Source organism: Rhinolophus ferrumequinum, chromosome 22 (assembly GCF_004115265.2).
Source record: "Rhinolophus ferrumequinum isolate MPI-CBG mRhiFer1 chromosome 22, mRhiFer1_v1.p, whole genome shotgun sequence".
NCBI lineage: Eukaryota > Metazoa > Chordata > Mammalia > Chiroptera > Rhinolophidae > Rhinolophus > Rhinolophus ferrumequinum.
Window position 1 is genome coordinate 10796833 of NC_046305.1, and position 20807 is coordinate 10817639.

A 20807-nucleotide genomic window follows, 5' to 3' on the forward strand; every position below is an offset into this window, starting at 1 on the left:
AAATTCACCAAAAATTCACTTGTAGAAGTCTTTAATGTTTAACCTCATCAGATGTTTCTCCAGGACTTCGGACTCCATAGGAGAAGAAAGCAGAAGCAAGTGTTTTGTTTTGTTTTCAAGTTGTCTCCCAACTCCACCCCTTTTCCTTCCCCTTTTCCTTTCCTTCTCCTTTAAAGATCTTGGAAAATGTAACTCTTTCCACTGAGGTTGATAACCATTTATTTGTTCAGCTACTCCCTCCCTTGACCGACTCCCTTCTCTTATTTTACAAGAGTCTCAACATCTTGTGTCTTATCACCTGGGATAAGTTCCGGACGCCTGTCTCTTAGAAGCGCAGAAGTAAATAACTCAGCAATTGGACAGCAACAGATTTAGGCTGTCACTGGTTTGCTTGCATGTTTTATTCAATAGGAGAGCTGGGCACCCTCTGGGAAGACTGTTCTCTGACACATTTTATAGCTTAAGTAAACCGATACCTCGAGTATGGAGAAGAAATTGCAAACCTGTACAAGATACAGAGACGGGGTTACAGGTCAAAGTGATGCCTGGTTGGGACTCAGGGTGTGTGTGTAAGGGATATTTCCAATTCCCCCCTTTCATTCAGAACATCTGGCTCCCTGGTGCTTTTTAGCTAATCCTAATTTATATTACTTTGGCATTCATCAAACCTCTGCATTCTTGTATTTTTTCCTGTTGTATTTTTCTTTTTTTTTTTTTTTTTTTTACTAAATAAAATTTGATGTTGCTCTCCATTCAAGAAACTGAATCAAAACACTTCTCTCCCTTTCTGGCTGCGTGTTCACCTCTCTATATTTCCCTCACCACAGGACTTAGTGTGGTGAACCCCTTAAATTCCTTTGCCAGCTTCAACCCCCAGTTCTTCTGTTGCATTGGATTTTTCTTCAACTATTAGTTTCCCCTGTTCTTGCCAAAATTTAGTGTAGTATACTAGCTAGCCAGACATAATTCAGTTTTCCATCCCCATTAGGACATCAAGAATATATTTCACACTGATTCAATATTTCTTTCCCGCCCCCCAGCCCCTCCACCCCAGTTCACAGGCTCAGCAACAGCGCCTGCTTCATAGAAACAAGGCTGGTCCTGTTCTGAATCTCTGGTCTCCCTTTAAAAACCAAATGGAGGCCCACAGTCCCTCTTCCTGACACACACGGAAGTGAAAGAAGACACACAGAAGGGAAACACCACAGGCAAAACAACTCCCTCCTTTGGAAGCAGGACACTCCCCTGCCCCCCGCCCCCTTAATTTCTCCCCAGGAGTTTTTCTTGCCTTTGTCTTCACAATCCGGGTTTGGGGACAGAACGTTTCTTGATTTAGCTGGTCAGAGTCTCTAAATCTGCTCCTCTCTCTACTCTTCTTACTGAGTTTCTCCTATCTTCTCTCTCTCTCTCTCTCTCTCTCTCTCTCTCTCTCTCTCTCTCTCTCTCTGTCACACACACACACACACACACACACACACAGTGACAAAGTATTTCTCACTTGGGGGCTCATTTCTAAAAGTCCTTTGGAACCAAGAGGTCAAACTACACAAAACAGCTGAATAAAACCTCCAATTAGAAAGGAAATGTCTCAGATGGGCCCCTATCTCTGCGAGTTCTAGCTAAGCAAGCAAACAAAATGGTCTGGGACAAATGATTATTGTAACTCCGGAAGATGAGAAGAAAATGTAATCAGCTCCCAGGCTTCTTCCTGTTCCTCAGCCTTCTTACACTCTCCAGCTCCCCAGCGGAGAATTTACCCAAACCTTCCTTATCCACGCCAGAAAGTCCCTGCTACAAGGCTGCGGGGGTTAAAAGAGCTGGTCCCTCGCCGGCCCGATGACCAAAGGAGACAGCCGGTGAGGCTCCGAGCCCGCCCCCTGCCAAGCCGCCAGCCAATGGGCGCCTGTGGGGACTGTGGCTCTGTGTCCCATTGGCTGCCAACCTACGTGCATAAGAAAGAGAGAGAGCCAGGCCGGGCAGCATTGTTATCTTAAGACACTCATCTGGTGTCTGAGTCTGCAGGTGACACGGCTTAGGTGCAGAGCGCAGAGTGGGAGCTAGAACGCGCGGCTGCCGCCAGAGCTGGAGTCCGCCCGCCTCGCCTGGGAAGCTGCGGGCAGCAGCTGGACAGATCCCCCGCAGCGCGGGAGCAGCCCGTTTGCACCGGCCCGGGGACGTGCACCTGCCGCGAGGCGCCAGCGCAGAGCCAGGTCTGCGGGCAGCCGAGCCGGCCCTGCAGCCGGAGGGACGGGCTTTGCCCATGTGCGAGGCACTGACTTCGGGAGAGAGAAAGGGCGGGTGAGTCCCTTCAGAGTTGCAAGCAAGGCAAGATCTTGGGTTTCTCTTCGGCGGACGGACAGGGGACACCGCCGACTGGGTGTTGCACTTTCCTTCCCTGTCCCCGCCGCCGCGTGCTCCCCGGCCCAGCGGCGCCGAAGCCCCACTTCGAACCTGCTTCGGGTGCCCGGGATCCAGGCTGCCCAGTGGGAAGGCAGCCGGCAAACGGTATAGCGGCGGCGGCGGCGGCAAAGCCGGGAGCAAGAGAATTTGAAAAGAGACTTCCTTTCCCTCTCACCCGCTGAAGGGGAGGCATTCGCATTTCCCAAATGAGAAAGAACCACAAGAAATCATGAAGTAGAAACTTTGGAAAGCTGCCACTGGAAATGTTGCACAAAAACCTGGAATCTGTTAGGAGTCTCCTTCCAGTCAGCGGAGGTTTGGGGAGCAGCTGATACAGCCAGGAGGGCTCTTGCAAGGATTCAAGGTAACGGTGCAGGGTTTGGGTGATTTTTCTCTATCCCCGTTTCCTTGTCCTTTTGGGGTGTCCCTTGGTGAGGGGATCATTTGTCGCCCTACAACCCTCTTGCCCTGGCTCCTGGCAGTTGCAGGCAGAGGGAATGATCCCACGTCTTAGTTTCTGTCTGGTGGAGCTGTGCAGTGGACTTTGGGGTTTAGCTAGAGATGGCCCTATTGCTGCTCCCTGGCGTTGCATGGCTGTCACAGCTTGGGAACTCTGCCTGACCTATATTGCTTTTGCCTGGTTTAAATCCTCAAAGTTAGTGAAACTCCCATTAGCTTCAGAAAATCCAACTGGGCTGCATAATTACTGAAATGACAAGGGCTTTTGCCTACCGCGCCGAGGCTCCACTCAACTGCACGCGGTTCACTGTTTGGGAAGGACCCACCGAGGTGGGGTTGTGCTACGTGATACATGTATAGGTCCATCGTCCCATGTCCATGAAGCTCTGTGGCATGTCTGTAGAGGTCTGTGTCTTTCTCCCGTGAACATGCAGCCAAGAGAAAACATTCTGAAGAATGAACCCTGTGGGTTGCAAAGAGTGTCCCCAGGGTGGTGGCAGAAGCCCCTTGGTGGAGTTGAGCCTGGCAACACCCTGGAGACACATTGCTGTGCTGGAAGGAGAGGCAGGCTGACATTAGCTAGTGATTGCTCTCCCTGGTTTTGTGATCATCTGGGTACACGGTCTAATGCTGCCTGTGGGGTGCGTGTGTGTGTCTGTCTGTGCTCACAGCTGTATGCAGAAAGCGGGCTGCCAACACAACAACCGTGCGTGTGCAGCTCTCTGCCCAGGCCCCAGATGCTGAAGTGTTCCTTTCTCGTAGGAGTCTGAACTTGCGAGCTGCTATTTCAGCCCAGAGGAGTTTTCTCCTCACCAAGCAGTCCCTCTGTGTGGTACATATTTATCCAGGCTGTATAGACCGAAGCCAAATATTAACTAATAACCAAGCTCATGCACTGCAACATAATTGAACAGTCCCCTCTGTAAAGAACTGTGTGTGTGCTCTTGCTAGCCCTAGGAGCCGGATGCCCTGAGCAGGAAGAAATGTTTTGTTCAAAGGATAGCAATTCAAACAGACCATGCTTACAGCTGGGTAATCTGGGCCTTCTCCAACAGGGACAATAATATGTGAGCACAGACCAATCAGGAGGTTAAAGACAGACTGCCAACCAAGTATTTCTGCCTCCGTCGTTCTCCAGACATGGGCATGTTGAAGGGACACTCTCTGACCATGCTCTAGAATACATGCAATGCCAGTATTAACCAAACAGCTCGAGTCTTTTACAGAATCCCCTGGGGGGCAGTCTGATGACATCAAGCAACAGCTAAGTAATGCTGGAGTTGGTGTGTGTTCCCTCTTCACTTCACGTGTGTGTGTGTGTGTGTGTGTGTGTGTGTGTGTGTGTGTGTGATTTGTTGAAGGCAGGACTCTTGGAGTTCCCTCTCAGCCAGAATAAGTTGCTTTGCAGTATTGGGGGCATGACCAAGCAAAGCTACCATGATGGTCCCGAAACCTTACCAGTGTCACAGCTGCTGCCTACTCTGGGGAAAGATGCATACTGGGGTAGAAGAGGAGCGGGGGTACTGTGAAATGTTTGAGGGAAAGGAAGAAAATGTCAGACTATGGTCTTCCCTGATGGAGGGCAGCTGCCTCCAAAGGGTTTGACAGCTGGCTGCGGCCATGGAGAAGACAGAAGCATCCTTGACCCTGGCTGCTCCCTCCTCATGAAAAATGGGGCCGGCTTTGTCTCCCGGCCTAGAGTGATGTGTGCTGCAGTGTGGACATAAGAAAGCAGGAGAGGAGGGAAGGGCTGGGAAGGGAGAAGCGTTCCTGCCCTGTTAGCTCTGGGCCAGTCTCAAGGATGGCGAGCGTCTTCTCCTTTTTGGCCCTTGAAGATCATCCTCTGGGCATTACTTTCTGGCCTCCTAACAGGTTGTTTACTGAGCAAGGCCAGAGGGCAGAGAAGATTCCTGCGTCATCAACTCCTGGTCCCCTTTCCCCAGGCAAAGGCTAGCCCCTGGGGAGCAGCACATCTCATAAAGGAGATTCCCTCCGGGAAGATGCTCCAAACTCCCTCCCTGGCTCACAAACAAGAGGTAATCTGGACGGACTGGAGACGTCTGCGTGGGCACTTTCTGCTGACTGGGGTGCTTAGTGCTGAGGTTTCCTACTTAGTGTTTTGTTTTCCCCATTGTGCAGTGTATTTTTGGTGATTCAACTCTTTCTCTGAAATAAGACCTTGTCTACATTTTATAATGGCATCCCTTCCCAAAATGCTGGGAGCATTTTAGGGAGCTCATCTAATTAATCCTCACAGGGCTTATTGTCTCATTTGTCTTTGATTACCCTAAGAAATAGAGCTAGAGTGATTTTAGCGTCTTTCTTAGAAAAGCGAAGGCAGAGAACCTTGGAAAGATAAACCAACTGCTTTCCTCTGGGTCAGACGGCAATGAAGGGGACCTATTGGGCGGGGTGTGGGTCTCATCACTGCTAAACCAACCCCAGGCTCCACGATTTCTCCGAAGGACTGGTTGAATTTTTATGACTGTGGTTTGTTTCAGTGGGTGTCTATTCTAGAGGGACTGGAGATTGCAGTGGCATAGAGCTTCTCCTCTGGCACTGACCCAAGGACGGTGAGGGGTAAAAGTCTTCTAAGACCTTGCGTTTACCCTCAGTCATCTTACAGTCTAGTTAGGAAAATAGGCTTCCATCTGGGAAAAAGGTAAGTGACAGTCTACATTCTAAACAGCAGTTCAATCCAAGAGATTCATGAGGCTGACCTAATTAGTCCACGATTGATTTGTGCAGATAAGGAGAGCTATCAGTATTCCAAGGAGGGAGGATTTGAGGTGTGCCATGGAGGATGGGTGGGATTTGTTTGGAGAGGGAGAAATGGGGAAAGGACTCCAGCTGACAGATGCTAAAAGCAGCAGAGTAGAAAGGCTATAAACATCAAGCTTGTGTATTTCCTTGGGGTTTTGCCCTGTGCCACGTCTCCCCTTGGGCCCTGGAAATACTACACATCTGGGTTAATTATTGGCCTAGAGGATGCTGCCCTCAGACCAGGCAGAGGACTCTGGAATGTTGGGCCTCTCATTAGGTATTAAAAATGACCTAGCCTCCCATCCACTCTCAAGCCTAATCCATACATTATGGGAAAAATAGTGGTCCAGATCAGGGAGCTTATCAACAGCATACCAAACAAATTGAATGAAGATATTGGGGAAAGCAAGAAAAATTCAAGAAAACGTGAGAATATCTTCTCATATTTTAGCATCAGATGCTCCTAAGAGACAGCCTTGCTTTTCCTCTAGTTCTATTTCCCCATCCAAATGTCCTTATTGGGGTTTACTTGGAGCCAGCGAAATGCCAAAGCCTTTAGGCATTTCGCACTGAGTAGATTTTCAATCTTAAGATTCTTGAGCGTGCCCAGGTCCATAACCTCTTGTCTCGCCTCCTCTTTCCCTTTTAATAAAACATATGCTGTAGCAGTCACAAAGGAGGAGACCACAAAAAAGCAGAAGGGTGGGGTTGGGATTGCCTGCAGCTGTACCACGGGGTACGGTGACTGCTCAGCTGAGCAGCAGAGGGGACAGGCCATCGACCAGCCTGCATAGCTCCAAGGAAGGGCCAAGGGCTGCCGACCACCAGGAGATGGCTGTGAACGGACAGCCACACACCTTTGCTCTAGCAGTGAGCCTGGTCTCCTGGAGAGGAGCTCAGGCACAGCCTCAGTCCTGCAAGAGAACTGGAGACACAACCACTCTCGTCACTGGTCTTCACTTGGTTTCAGACATGTATTCACCCTGCATGTCACTGGTTGCGTGGGTGGCCCCATTCCCACATGGAGAAAGTCCCTATCAAGCACTGAGACTAGAATGACTTGTCTGAATTCATAGCATATTTGCTGTCAGGTCCAGAGGAAAGTCCCCAAGAACCCAGGGTCTCTGATTGCGTAGCCCTAGGAGTTCACTCTGGGGACAAGTCCTGAGGGACATGGACTTTCTCTTAAAAAGCCTCCCCTAGGCCTTGTTGTCACCTTGGTTTCCTGTGTTAAATGACTATGAAGCTGGACAGGGGGACAGATGCCTTTTCTCTTTATTATTCACAAATAAACATGGCCATGTTTGGGGTCCAGGCCCTAAGGTAGAGGTCCAGGCCCTGCATGGGTGGTTACCGATTGTGGGTGAAAGCCTCTTCTCTTTGGGAGTCAAGAGATAGGCAGTTCACTTATGCTTCAGACTGGGGACTGCCCTGGGCACGTCTCACCTGACCAATTAGGATGCAGGCTGATTTCCTTTGAAATCGTCACTCTGCCATGCAGATGGATGTAAAATTGAGTAACATGGTGACAGCATGGAATCATCAACATTCAGTTCCTTTTACTAAAGCTCGCATGAAATGCAGATATTTCTGGGAGGCTTGACTGAGCACTGGGTGCGGGCAGTCTGATACCTCACAGGACTGAGCCCAGCCGGCCCTGCGTTACCGATGCGCCAGCCACTAGCCACGCGGGGCCCTCGAGCACCTGTGTACTATAACATACACACTGAATACAGTTCAAAACAAAATGTAAAATATCTCATCTGTATTTTTTTAACTGTGAATTACATGTTAACAGGAGACTATCCTGGATATTTGGGGTTAAATAAAGTATATGAAGATTAGTTTCTTCCATTTGTGTGTCCCCTTTAATGTGGCCACTAGAAAAGTTAACACCATGTATGTGGTTCGCGTTATATTTCTTTTGACAGGACTGGTCTAGACCCTGCAGAGTGGTGACAGGTAATGTGGACAACGGGCAGAGGCAGGAGGCAGGAAGAGCCAGAGATGTGAAAAGAGAGAACAGAGAAAGGGGTGCCGAGCAACTCAGAGGGCCCCTGCCCGTGTGTTTCTGAGTTCTAAAGTCAAGGGGGACACAAAGAGACACACTGGCTCATCAGCTGGGGCTCAGCCCACCCACAGTGTTTGTGGAGCTTTGCACCTCTCAGTTCACATGCAAACATTTAGCAGGTGGGTAATCTGGTAGTTTTATCCTAATATTTTCGAGTTTCTACCTGACAGTCAAAATACTCGTAACCAAGTAAATTATCTTTAGGGTCTCACTCCAAAGTGTGAGGACACAACCGTTGGGATCAGCTGGCTGTGTTTGATTTTCCAACCCCCTTCTCCTTCTCTTCTCTCCCACGTTATCATTTTTCCTTCTTAGAGCTTTCCTTCGAATCAGATATGTTGATAGCGTGGCGGGGGTGGGTGAAGAATGTTTTACAAAATTTTTACAAAATGTTTCACAAGCTTTCTCTCACCCGATCCTCACAACATTCCAGTGGGCTGGTTAATATCTCCATTCAAAGTTCTCCATGATCCGGCCCCAAACACCTGTATCACTCTGTTTTCTAGTCCTTCTCTTTGTATGCATTTCCTTCAGTCTTGCTTAATCAAACTGGTCTATTTCCTGTTCTTCACTGTTACGATGGAAAGTAGGGATGATTACCTCTCTCAGCCTCAGTTCTATCATCTAGAAAATAAAAAAATACTAATGCCCCATTCTTCAAAGAGTTGTTCTGACTGTTAAATGAGATAAAATACTTAAGGTGCCAGGGACATGGCAGATGCTCCACAAATACGAATCTCTTTCCTCACCAAGGGTCTTTCTTCACTTTGATATCGCCAGGGTTCAAATGTGAGCTTATTAGACACCAATTTCCCACACAAAACATTCCCATTCTCTAAATTCCCTGCTTTGATTAATGGCATAACCAACCCCCCAGAGGCATAATTAAGAAATGTGGGTTGTCCTGGGCTCCACTTTCTCTCACACAGCCCCCCACAGCCAATCAACCCCCAAGACCTGACAAGGTTCACCTCTTAATGATTTCTCAAAGCCATCCTCCTTCCTCCCTCTTCCCTCTTCCTGCCACTCCCTTCTGTCACGTCCTCATCCCTTCCGACCTGGACTTTCCCAATACTTGGTCTCCCTGTTCCGTCCCTCGAAGGCTAGCCAGACCAGTCTCCTCCTTGTAGTTCGGGTGATCTTTCAAAACCGGAAATTTGATCATGCGTCTCCCCTTATTGTAATTCTCCAGTGACTCCCACCACTGTCAGAATAAAATCCAAATCTCTTACTTAGGATGACCAACAGGAAATCCTTCATGAGCTGGTCTAAGAACCTCTCCTTGCATTTCTCCACATCCCTCTTGTCACTCCAGGAACCAGAAACAATGGGCTGTTCTATCTTAGCACGGCACTCAAAGGCTGTTAGACGTGCTGTGTTGTTTTCTTGCAGAACCTGCCTGTGCTCTGTTCTCTGTTTCCTGAGGGTTACTGAGTTTCAATATTCAAAGGATTATCTCCTCTGTGAAGACTTCCCTGAGACTCTGGGAAAGAATTAATTGCCTCCTTCTCTATACTCCTACGCATCTCATGCAAACTCGGTTTTTGTACTCTACCCACCACACTGTAATGATTTGTTTATGTGGCTATCTCCTGCACACAGAGGCAGGGTTGGGATTGGGTTGTAAGACATACTTCTCAGGAAATATTTATTTGGTGTATTATTATAAATATGTGCCAGGAACTCTTCTTAGGCACTGGGGATTCAGCAGTGAACAACAGCTAAAAGTCCTGACATCAAGTTGCTCATATTCTAGAGGGAAGGTCAGGTGATAAACACAATAATGACTATTATTAACATTGCTGATTATAGCTAACGCTTTAATAGTATTTATGTGCCGGCACTGTAATGAAAGCGTCTACATACATTAACTCATTTACTTCATCGAATGATCCTATAATTCCCATTTTAATAATTCCTATATTCCCATTTTATAGATGATACATTGGAGGCTCAGAGAGGTTAAACAATTTGTCCAAGGTCACACAGAGAGTAAATGGGGTAGCTGGCATTCTAACCCAGTTCAGATTCCAAGTCCATATTGGTTACTACTATGGTATCCAGGAAAACAAACGTAAACAAAGAAATGAGAGAATTTTTAGGTGCTGATAATGAAAAACATTATTAAAATAGAGTATTATAGGAAAGAGTAATGGCGGTGGCGGTCAGGAAAAGGTCTCTTAGAGGAGGGAACATTTAAATTGAGACCTGATTTTTCAATTGAGGAAGTAGAAAGTCCAGGGAAGAATAGAATGTGGGGATCTAAAGAAGAGAAAGTGTACTCTGTCACCAAGCCTCTCGCTGCCATGATGTCTGCCCCTCAACACTGGAGGTACCAGACTTGGTCCCGGGTGGTCTTGGGGAGCAAATTGTCCAAATGTTCCCAAACCCCTCTGCCATCAGTCCACTTGTCCTTTCTGTTCTTTTGGGTTAAGACATATCTCACAAGGCATCTGGTTTCCCACTCTCCACAAAGGTAGAAGGTGTGGACGTACAGACACATACACACGCACACACACACGCACACACGCATGTGCATCCCTGCTCTGCTGCACCACTTTATTTCACTTCTCTCCTGTGAATGACGTGAATGACGTGTCATCAAAACCTTAGTGAAGTGACAGGCACAGGCACAGCCAAAAGGTTGGAGGCAACCCAAAGACATGAGCAAAAGGGGAAAAGAAAATTCTTTTTTAACAGGATGAGAAGTGAATTGGACTGGAGGGAGAAATGGGAATTTGATCAGGGAGGGAGACGCCGAGGGGGTGGGGGGGTGGGGCTTCTAAGATGCTCACTGTTCTCTTTCCTGACCTGGGTGGCAGTCTGTGCTACCCTTTTCCATATAGATGTGCATATATGTACCCATGTACGCACACACATACACATACATACACACAACAGCTGTGTATGCACATACATACACATGTATCTTCTCTACGAATAGTTCTCATAGTAAGGGTAAAGAAATGATTTGGAGAGCAGGTGAAACAGGTAAGCCAAGTTCACACCTATTTAATATACATCCAAAGCCAGCTTTAGGATAAAAACTATACTAGGTTCGTGTTTACTTATATTATCTCACTTAATTTCTATTGCAACCTTATGAAGTAAGTATCATTCCTGTTTACAGACTGAAACTGAGGAAGGCAAAGCACAGAGGAGGTGCCATTCAGAGCCAGGCCTCCTGTCCCCGCACCATGCCCCTGCCTTCCTGGCAGGAAAGCTCTGAGAGTCTGCGAGGTGGGGAGAAAAGGCCTTTGGGTCAAATGTGGGCTTCAATCTAGTCTTGGCCACTTGCTGTGTGACCTTAGGTATGTTCTAGAACCTCTCTGAGCTTCAGCATCCCCTCTAGGAAAATGGCAACAATAACCCCTTGTCTTCTACAAACATCGTGAAGATGAACGACAATGATTTAAAAATATCAGCAAAGTACCTGCCACACCATGGGCATTCAGAAAATGGCTGCTGTTTTCAGCTGCTGCTTTTGTGTCCCTAAGCAGGAAAGCTGCTAAGACACAGACTTCCACGGAGAGCAATGATGGCGCTTAGCTGGGGTCAGTGTCGGTAGTAGCTTCCCTGTATGCTGTCCTGTGCCAGTGAATCAGGCACTTCCTGGCAGTTGTTACCATATGCCAGGCACCATGCTAAGTGCTTCGCAGGCATTGTCTCATTTAATCACCTAACAACTCTGCGAGAAGGGCTGTTATCTTTTGTTTATAGAAGAGGAAATTAACGTTCAGAGAGATTCAATAATTAACCCAAGGTCACACAACCGGGTAGTGGCAGCGCTCAGGTTTGCATCCAAGTTTGTTAGATCCCAAAGCACACGCTCTGGGGACCTGGACTTTGGCACTGTGATCACTGTCTTAGGTCATGTCCAGGGGAAGGGCAGCTTTGTGGTCAAGGTCAGGATCACTGCTCCAGGATCTGCGCTCCATGAGTTGGGTGGGATGGAGGCATCCCAAGACCCTCGGGGCATTTCTGGGCAGGCCAAGCGGGTTGGTGCCCATTCAAAACTGCCATACAGTTTCAAGTGTTATGCTTTACATACTGGGCACTTAGTGTGTGACGGCTGAATCCTTCAAGTGCCTCTGTTTCTGAATACAGGTGTGCTCCTTTTTCAAAAGAGCAGGCTTTCAAAACAAATAAAATAAGAGTTGAGTGTCCTTAGGCTTTGAGGAAAAGGTTTCCCTGAGTTACACAAGGATATGTTAGCAGTGGTTTTTAACCTTTCACAAAAGCAGACGACGCTAATCAAGTAAACCCTTACCTGGAACCCCAATATATGAAGCAGAGAAAACCAGACCACCCTGATTGGACCCGGCCTGGGGGCCTGGAGCTCCCCCACCTGTCACTTCTCTTTCCTCACCCATAAGTGGGAGACATCTCCTTGAAACATAAAGGCTGTTCAAAACACATTGAAAATTACCATACTACAGAATTCCTTTGAAAAGCAAAACTTGTGATTCATCTAAAATAACAGGTGACACAGCACATTGATTTTAAAATACGAGACACTCAGCGACCCGCACACATCTATGAAGCTCAGTGAGCCTAGGACACAGTACTGTCATTCCCCCTTGTCCTCGATGACTGAAGGTGCATGAAGTTCAATGCCTGTGAACAAAGGCCGGCTGTGTGTCCGGCACGTGCTGCATCCTATACGACCAGCTGTAAGATCTCAGTCAATGCTAGCAACTCCCCACGAAGGAAATATTGTTGTTCCCATTTTAAAGATGAGAACAATTAAGTATAGAGAGGTGAAGTCAATTACCCAAGATCTCACAGCTTGTGAATTAGTAGAGGCGGGATTCAAACCCAAGTCACAGGGTGGGTTAGAGAGCCAGAGTCTTGCCACCAACCCCTGCAGCCTCTTTCAGCATAAATGGGGAGTAATATGGCTTCTCTCGAAGTTTCTTCCTTTTCACAATACTCCTCAGTTGTGAGATTTTACAGAAGAATGCTCTCTGGACCCTCTGGCCTTCAACGCTTCTACTTCCATAGGGCACTGAGGTCTCTTGGGACCTGGGCTGTGGTCCTCCCTCACTGTCCCTTCCCTTCTTCATCCCCAGCCGCAGGGACAGCCTGGCCATCAGTGTGCAGCCCCAAGGGCGGGGGCGGGGGCTTGGTGACTAGGGGACCCTGCTCTCTTCCTCTCTCCCAGGCCTCTGCAGCTTCCTAAGCACCAGTTTGGTAGACAGGGCTTCCTGGAAGAGCGTGGGGTGGGGCTGCAGAGGGAAGTCCTTGGGATCTCCTTGAGGCAGAGGGATGCTTAAGCCTCAGTAAGGAGAGTGGGGGCAGTTCATTTCTGCCTCCCCGTCACTCGCATTCAGCCATTTGGCATACTATAAATAGGCCGTCAGGCAGGAGCAGGGGGGTGGACGAGCAGTGTTCCGCGGGTGATGAGGTCCAGGGGGCTCGTGCACGCGCCTCTTTGCGTTTCCGCAATCTTAGCTCGTTGGGATGTGAGCCCTTTGGGATAACGGAGCAGTCAGCATCCTCCTGAAGCCTCGGGGCACTAGAGACCCCTAGAGGCCAAAGGCTGCGTTACAAGCCCCTCGGCCTGGAAGCGCACGCAAGGTTCCTAGAGGTGGTGGCTGGTACCTTTTCTAAAATCTTTGCCTGTAGTATGTGTATGTGTTGTAGAAAGCAATCCTGGGGTCTTCCCTCCATCCTTGTCCCACCCATTCTCCCTCGGAAGGCCAGCACCCTCTGCTGCCGGCACCTACTCAACTCCGACAGCCACCAAAAGTCTGCCCTCCCTGGCAATTCCCTACCACCTCCTTCAAAATAATAGCTTTCCCTCAGGGCCCTTCACACCTCTCAGTAACCTGATCAACTAATTTGCACTTAAGTATTAATGACTAATAACGATTTAATAGGCTGCCCTCTCAATTAACACTCAAGCATTTAGAAAGAGAAATTTACAGATTTTAACCTAAGGAGGAGACTCGTGTTTTTCCCTCTTGAGAGCAACTGTAGGCCCCTCAAAACGAACCGTGCACACAGCTGGCCTTTCAGCACATATCCTGCATCATTGCTGAGCTCAGCAATGTTGGGGGTGGGGGAGCCCCTGCAGGGCACAGGCGGAGTCCCCCAGAAGTCCTGTTCTGAGGCACAGTCCTTAAAGAGAGTGTCGTATGCTTTGGGGTTTGGGGGTGGGGAGAACACAGGAGACTCCGTCTCTCTTACCTCCTCCTCCAAAGCTAAATCAGGGCTTATTTGACTGAGAGAAACCCAAGGCCGCCAAGTCCACGATAACACCCACATATCCTTCATTAAGAGAAGCCTGGAATGCAAGCGTTCACAGAGGTGCTTCCTGACACCTCCATATCATGTCTCTAGAGGGCTAATGGGCTTTCACTGACATGAGGTGACCTTGCCATCAAGAGACTAGGGTCAGGGATGATTGACTTGGGTTCAAGTGTTTGGCAGGCTCTGCTAGGTTCTAGCTATGTGACCTTGCCAAATTACTTAACTATGTAAGCCTCAGGCTACGTACACATCTGTCAAAGGGATGTAGTAAACTTTACATCATGGATTGCTTTAAGTATGAAATGAAATAATGCAGAATGAGGACTCCCCAGAATGTCTGGTACAAAAAGAGTGCTCAATAAAACATACTTCTTTTTCTTAATCACCTTTCCACCCCCCACCCCCCCACCCCCGAGCCTAAACTCTCAGTTGCAGGGCAGCATTCAGATGCTGTGTTTATTATTTAAAAGCAAGTGAAGCCATGGTTGCTTTGGTAATGAACTCGAATTCTTTCCAGGTGACAGCTCTGTATGAGATCCCCCCAACCCCGCTTCATTTCTTTAAATGTATCTCACAAATGCAGTCAACAAAATGGATTTGGCAGTGACTTAAGACTCAATGTGTTTTGGAAAGAAAAAAAAAAAAGCCATAACAAAAACTGGTTTGTTTCTGTGATATATGGTTCATGTGATGTGACAAAAATCCATTTTTATGCTTAGGAAAATTGGCTAATTTTAAAACAGTTGACACGCGCCATATGCATATGGAGTAATGATAGATTTTGCTCAGGCAAACAACAGAAGAACACAGAGCCAGTGATATTTCTGTTAGGGCTTCAGTCGGTTAAATTCTTATTTGGTGGCCGACCTGCTCCACAGAGGAGAGGAGAGTGACATGGAAAATGAACTGCCGGTGGCCTCAGGTGCTAGAGTCAGATATTCGATCCTAAAGATACCAACTACCAACCTCGGGACACGAACACCGTGTTTTCATGACGTGAGTGAGAAGAGACTTAGAAACGTACCGATATAGTAACTTTACGTGCAAGAAAGGAAACAGTACAGAAAGATACTATCTGGATAAAAGGTGAGAAGAGTACAAAGGATGCCAAATTGTTGAGCAAGCCCGATTTGGAGCGACCCCTGAACTTTGCCCGATCCTCTCTCCAGCTGGACACATGGCTGGGTTTTGGACTTCAGATACTGCTTCTCATGCCCTTAGGATCCTCTGCTTTACAGAATTGTATAAATCACACGGAAAGGGGAATCCCACACATTTTCCATTACTGCTAGTTAGGGCCAAGAGATTCCATGTGAAAATAAGATGCCGCATAGGTTGCATATGAAATAAGAAGTGATTATAAAAAGTTCAAGGCAGAGATAAGCTCTCTGTTATCTCGATGGCCCTACCGAAGATTGCTCTACCGCCAGTTCCTAGTATATGTCAGCTAGATACCCAGGCCCAGCACAGGCTAATGATACGTATTCTACTTGATTTAAAAAAAAAAAGAAAGGCTTTATTTTATTTTTTTTTCTTTCAAGGCAATATTTAATTAGTGACTGCAGAGGGAAAGAGCTGAGTAGCTTAGAGAAGGTTTATAGTTCAGGTCTGCAGGACTCAGCAATTTGACATTCTAATCCTGTTATTTCTCACCTGAAACTGAAAAGAGTCAGCAGGGTTGGGTTTTTTTTTTTCCTCTCCCCATAATTCATCTAAGCTATTAGCGTTTCCCTCTCCTGACTTCCCGCTCTCATCCTTTGCTTCAGTGACTTCTTTGTCCTGTTTGCTACTGCATTTTTTCCCCCAGGATATCAAACAACAAAACAAAACAAAATGAAAACCAATATCTTGGTGGTTCATTTGTGACTAAGCCATTTAGAAGAGAAATTAATTCTCCCTCTCTCTGCTTTAATTCCCAGAATGAGCCCGCTGTACCCCCTGTGAACTTGACTCCTAAGGCGATTGCAGCCAAGGTCCTACAGGGATGCTTGGCGAGAGCCTGAGCAGTGTCTGGCCCTCGTTCCCTTCTCCATTATAGATTCTAAACACCTTGGAGCCAGCATCTGAGTCTCATGTGTATCCCGAGTTCCTTGACACAATACCTAGCACAGGGAAAACTTTCGATGTTTATGCAATTAAGCAAACAAACCTCCCCATCTATTTCACGGAACCCACTTTTCATGAAAATATGGGTTTCTGGGAAGTTAAAGTACCCTTCCTATTAAGGAATATGTAGTAGTCAGGATTTCAAATGTATAGAATTCCCAAATTAGGGAAGTATTTTCTTTAAGACAGCGGTGCTCAAAATTTAATGTGCGCCTGGGGAGCTTGTTAAAATGCAGAATCTTCAGCCCCTCGTGCAGACAGTCCGGTCTGGTAGGGCTTGTGTTAAAATTCAGAAAACTGCCTTTTAAAAGCAGGTCATATAAAGACCACACTTTGAGAAATGCCATTTTGGGGCAATGCAAATGAAATGTCACCCAACACAGTTCAGTAAAACATTGGTGTCCCTTAAAGAATTCATGAGTGTCATAAAGAAAAACAGGTCTGTGCTTGCAAGAGTGGGGTATCATGGTTCAAGTTCCCTGCCACCCATCTCCTCACAACTGGAGGTGTACAATGCACTGAGATAGTGAGAGGTTCTGAAAAGTTCTTCAATAAAGAGACACGTTTTAACCAAATATTTCCAATATGTCTTGACCTTGAAACTCTTATTTGTTTTTTGATGTTATGGCTAAAACCCTATTAAGTTTTGCTGAATTTGGCTTGGAACACTTTGCCATAAAGTAGTGGGCAGTACCTACGGGACAAGAAAGTTATCACAGCCCGGCTCTACTGCTATTAAATTTCCAGAGCAGAGAAGGGACAAAGTGAGCACAGAGCTGGGGGAAATCAGTGACCGTGGGGAATATCTTAGAGTCTGGAGAAGTGTTTGTTACAATCGCCATCATTTATTTGTTAAGCACTTAATGTTTACCAGGCACTACTCTACATTTTTAACAAGTATCAACTCAGTCACTTCTCAAAACAATCCTATGAGTCAGACACTTTTAGTATTCCCAGTTCACTGAGGATGAAACGGAGACACTGAGAGGCCAGTATCTTCTCAAGATCACACAGTTAGAAAGCAGTAGGATGGGATTTGAACTCAAGAAATCTGCCTCCAGAGCCTGCCCTGTTAACTGCTCTATCAGACAGTCTCTCCTCCAGTAGTGAGGTTCTGGAACTTTCTGCCAGGGAAGAATGAAAGCTCCAGAAGAGATAACCTACTTGGGAGCCATGTTCCTTCAGTGCCCCAGGATTCTCTTCTATCCATGAGAACCTGGAATCATCGCCCCGAATTCGTCAGAGAATTTATTATGAACGCCCCCCCCCGCCCCCCGAGCCTCTGAAAGATTTTGCTGTATTTAAACACAAGATGTGCTTAGCAAAACAATCTGACAAGTATGATTCATGAAGAGCAATTAGCTGCAGTATCCGGTGCCCACCAAATCCCAAATTGGGCTAAAGATCTGACCAGCCTGCTAACACATTGGTATGGAATGCAACCGCCTGGCCCTTGTCACTCTACCCCACTCTCAACCCCCTCCTGGTTCCTAGGCATGAGGAGAGTCCGTCAAGGGGCTAGCTGGGCTGGGTGACACAATTCTAATTTTGGCTTTTGGCAAGTTACTTCACTTCTCTGGCCCTCTGTTTCCTAATCTTAACACAAAGAGAGGAAAAGGGAGACTAATGGAGCCTACAGTGCTGTAAGGAATAAATTAGAGTGTGCATGTACTCACTCACGCGTGCATGCAGGAACACGGGTACACACACACATGCACACACACGCACATACACACACATACACACTCTGCTTATCCCAATGCTTGGCATAGGAAGGTATATTCAGCCTCTTGTACTGTCAGGGCCTGGAGATGACATGGTGGCAATAGGGGACCTTCCCTTGTCAGTACCTTCAAAGATGTCAATGAGGAGATTATGGGAAGTCAAACTTATGGTCCTGAGTAAGAAGGAATTGAGGAGGATACATCTTGGCTCCCAGATCCTGGATCTTTTCCAAAGTGCCTGTGGGATGTGTGTCACTGGGATTTACAATCCAACCAGGATTCTTGGTTACTTTAATTTCCTTCTTTGCAAAACATGAATACTACTAGCTATAGGCATATTTCACAGTAGAACTCTATACCTTCCTCATTAATGAAAGCTGGAGAACTGTCACATGGCGACGGCAGACAATTTTCCAAGTACACGCCTTTCACCTGTATCTGATTTCCAAGGAACGAAGTAATATGTGCCACAGATCATTTTAGACATTCTACAAATGCATACTATACAGTCGCCCCTTTTAAGATCAGGAACCTGAGATTTAGGCAAGCTTGTAATTAGCCTGAGGTCACACAAAATAGGGGAGGCGGAGGTTGAACCCCAGTTATACCTGACCAACTTGCACTCAAAGAGGTACGGGAGGAAAGAAGGCAGAAGGGACAGCTGAGGACTGGCTCCTGAGTGGTGGAGACTTAGAAAACGCTACTTAGAATCACATCAGGATCTTTGGAAACAAGCCTTCCCAGCACCTCCTCTCATGCCCCAAGTTCTGTGGCTCTCCTAAGTCAACTTTTTCCTGCTGTAGTATTTTTCCCCCATCACTTAACAGAAAATGCTTACATTGCATCCAGGCTGACCGATGGACCGTCAACCCCCAACCCCAGAAGCCCACAGAGATAGCTGGTCTTCGTCCCCAGCTACTTCAAAGGGTTTCCACTCTGAACTTGTTCCTCTGCCCCTTTCCCCCAAACCCTCGGCAGTAATGAGGCTTAGTGGAAATGTCTTCCTTCCCAAACTAAGCACGTACACTTACTGAATTGAGTTCGTCTCATGCAGTTTTCCTTTGGATCAGGACTCATGCATCCGGAGCATAGGGTTAGAATCAGGGTCAGATCAGGGACTGAGAGTTCCATCCCAGGGGCTTCACGAGAGGCCTGGGTGATCGGCTGGTGAGAAGGAGGAGGGAAAAGAGAGGAGGAGAGATTAACCAAATCCGACCTCACAAAGGTTTTGCCAACCCCTGCCGTGTGCAGCTTCTGCTCTTCGGCTCATAAGGAGTGAGTTTTCTATCCCACTCATTTCATCATACAGCAAGCGGTCAAGGTCATGGAATCCGGAACCAGGCTGGCCATGGATTTATCATTGTTGGTTGAAGCTGAGTGATGGGTACAGAGGAGTTAATTACAGGATTCTTTCCACTTTTGTATATGTTTGGTAAAGGAGTATAATTAAAAGGATAAATATATATATATAATGGCTTCTGGAGGAAAAGTGTCTTGAGTTGAAATTCCAGGACAACCTCTTTCTTCCTGTGTTATCTGGAGCCAATGGTTTAAATTCTCTAAGCCTTTGTTTCCTTATCAATATGATAGAGATGATATCTATCTGAAAGGACTACTATTGAAATTGAATGAAATAGTGAAAGAAGGAGCTTAGCCCAATGGCTGGCCTGTAATCAGTGCTGGTTAAGTAACAACTGTCATTGTCACTATTATTACTGTTTTATCTTTGTTGTTAATATCATTTTGTGAGTCCCTTACAGCAGGTACTATCACTTATTGATCTGTGCTTTCCTGCTATCTAGCTCAATTCCAAGTTCATATAACAAGAATAACAAATATTTATTGCGCTCTTCCCAGGTGCCACACACTTTCTAGGAGCTAGAGATGTAGCAGTGAACAAAATCGACAAAACAATGAAATCTCGACCCTTCTGGAGCTTATATTTTGGTGGGAAGAGACAGAAAATAAACAAAAATCACAATACATGAGTTGTATTTTTTGTTAGAAGGTTATATATATGGTAGGGGACATGGGAGCTCTTGAGGAAGGTTGCAAGAATTACTGGGGTGGTCAGGGTAGAACTCCATGAGGAGGTAACATTTGAGCAAAGATTGCAAGAAGGTGGGGAGGTAAGGCACGTAGCTACCTGGAGAATTTTCCCAACAGTGGGAATTAATATACATTGTGTAATACTATCCCAGTGATACTCTTGATGCCTATTTAATTCTTATATTACCTCTTAACTTCCAGGGTACACATGCTATACCACATGGTAGTCTCCTTGAGTGCTTAGAGAATATATTATACTGTACATTTGTGCCAGTTCACAGAGCTCCCTCCTTAGTATTGTACATAGGTTAAGAAGCCAGTAATTGTTTATAGAAAATAAACCCACAGCTATCTTTCCTAGGAATAATTCTTTTTAAGAGAAGAAACTGCAATGCATAGGTTTATAATAAAACACACGCCTTTCACCTGTACTTTTATAAAACACTCATCTTTTCTCAGTTTTCTTAGCTAGATGTTTTCGAGTAAGCTAACTTGGGACAAAACACAAATTAATTGTAGGGAAATCTGTAGCTCCAGGGAATTCTTGGAGAAGTGAAAAAGGCCAGGGTATAGGAAGATAAGGGAGAGACACAACTGATGTTTTTAATGCAGCCCCAGCTGTGACAAAACATTTAAGAAGTATTAACGCAGACTAAGAACTGCAGTTTTACGTTATGGGACCTTAATTGGAAGCAATAGTTCCATTTAGATTTGATTCCAAAATTCCAAATAAATGACCCAAGACTGCTATTAAGAAAGCTGAAAAAAGGATACCTTGAAAACATTTTTTCTTATGACGCAGTCAGCAAGATTTTCTGCCACAGAATTACCGGACAGGTGAGACCTTTTGTCAAGAACGTCCAATCAGTAATCAGATTCTGCAGTGACCAAACCTCCCTAGAACAGGGTCTGAGACAGGCCAAGTCCCTGCCCACAGTGAATGGCGTAGCAAGGTGGCCGGATGATTCATTTGGTTGCTC

At 46.5% G+C, this 20807-nt stretch overlaps 1 protein-coding gene across 1 annotated transcript in view; it reads left to right on the forward strand.

The window, feature by feature from the left end:
* The first annotated feature begins 1962 nt into the window (after nucleotides 1-1962).
* The window catches only part of BRINP2 (BMP/retinoic acid inducible neural specific 2), a 92345-nt gene continuing 73500 nt past the window's right edge, over nucleotides 1963-20807 (forward strand). The window contains exon 1 of the mRNA XM_033094071.1: nucleotides 1963-2764. The gene's annotated coding sequence lies outside the window, so the exon portion shown is untranslated. The remainder of the gene's footprint in view (nucleotides 2765-20807) is intronic.